The sequence below is a fragment of the Mastomys coucha genome, unplaced genomic scaffold (assembly GCF_008632895.1).
Source record: "Mastomys coucha isolate ucsf_1 unplaced genomic scaffold, UCSF_Mcou_1 pScaffold12, whole genome shotgun sequence".
Taxonomy (NCBI): domain Eukaryota; kingdom Metazoa; phylum Chordata; class Mammalia; order Rodentia; family Muridae; genus Mastomys; species Mastomys coucha.
Window position 1 is genome coordinate 34229903 of NW_022196894.1, and position 1761 is coordinate 34231663.

A 1761-nucleotide genomic window follows, 5' to 3' on the forward strand; every position below is an offset into this window, starting at 1 on the left:
TTTGTTTCTTTTAATAAGACTAAGCCTGCCTTTTCCTTACCATGGGACCTGTTCTGTCCCATGGTAAGAAGCCTGCCTGCTCCTTCTGCTCTCTGCAGCGTCTTCTTCTTTCCTCTTTCCCTCTGCATTGTGTACCTTGCTCTCTCAGTATTTTATGTTACCTATAGTTTCTAAGTTATTCCACTCTGCATTCTCCTCCTAATTTAAAAAGTGTACTGTCAAAAAACTCCTCAGCTCAGTTCCTCTCTCAGCTCAGTTCTTCTAACCTCTATTCCTCTTACCTCAGTCCCCCAGTTCTGACTCTTCTCTTTGTCCTCAGCCCTTAAGCATCTTTCAGAATACATGAACACATGTTTAAAAGGTCACACAGAAAATCAAATCATAAATTGAAATAGAAGTTTACAACGGTGAATGTTTACATGCATATCCATTAGGAGTAATTAGTTATCTGGCTATAAATCCATCACCTGTCTCAGCTCCACAGCTTCACTGACGGTTTAAAATCATAACTAAAATTTTGAGTTTTGTTTGTTTGTTTGTTTGTTTGTTTGGGTTTTTCAAAACAGGTTTTTTTTTCTGGATCGCCCTGGCTGTCCAGAACTCACTCTGTAGCCCAGGATGGCCTTGAACTCAGAAATCTGCCTGCCTCTGCTCCCCAAGTGCTGGGATTAAAGGAATGCGCCACCACCACCTGGCTACCATAACTAAATTTTAAGTGAGGTTTTGCATAGATAAACCCAGTCAATGTTTTGTCTTCTGTCCTAGCACCTATAATAAATCATTAATCCTCTTTTTATGACCTTTGGTTAATTGTTCTACAACCTCTTGGAATGTGCTCTGAGTAGGAGTAAGTCTGGTTACCATCTAAGAGCAATTAACTGCTGACACTTGGGAGACTTGCAGAGTTCTCTTTGCAGTTTTGATTATCAGAAAAGGACCTAATAGCAGTCCCATTATAAAAGAGCTTAATAATCACTGATATAATTTTAGGAATTCTTATAGAATCATCACAAAGTCTTCAGTCATCTGTTTATCAATATAGCATCATTATAAGACAGTACAACTTTGTGGATCTGCAGAGATCTGCTCCAAAGGGGTGTTCTATTACTTAGTGATTGTATATGTGATGTATATGTATAGTGATGTTTCATAATAACAGGAAAAGCTATTAATAGCAGGAATCTTTCTTAAAATTGGTTTCTTACAGCCTTGCATAATAAGGGCTCATATCTCACAGATTATATAATAATCTGAAGCAGGCCATTTCAGGATGATCACCTGCTAGTTATTAGCTTGTTTTATTATGGCTCCTGACAATACATGGAGGGACCCATGGCTCCAGCCCCATATGTAGCAGAGGATGGCCTTGTTGGACATCAATGGAAAGAAAAACCTTTGGTCCTTTGAAGGCTGGATGCCCCAGTATAGGGGAATTCGTGGGCGGGGAGGTAGGAATGGGTGGGTGGGGGAACACCCTCATAGAATCAGGAGGAGGGGGAGGGGATAGGGGGGTTTCTAGCGGTAGAGGTGATGGGAAACCCAGAAAGGGGATAACATTTGAAATGTAAATCAAGAAAATATCCAATAAAAAATTAGGAAGCTAAAACAAAGCACAATTGCTGTTGAATTTGGAAAAGGACATAATTTATGTTTTAGCACAAAGGGCTTCACAGATATTACCAATGTTTCCATTTTAGTTCTGTCCACTCACTGTTACTGTTCCAACTCCATGGTTTTGGTTTTGTTTCTTTTTTCTTTCTT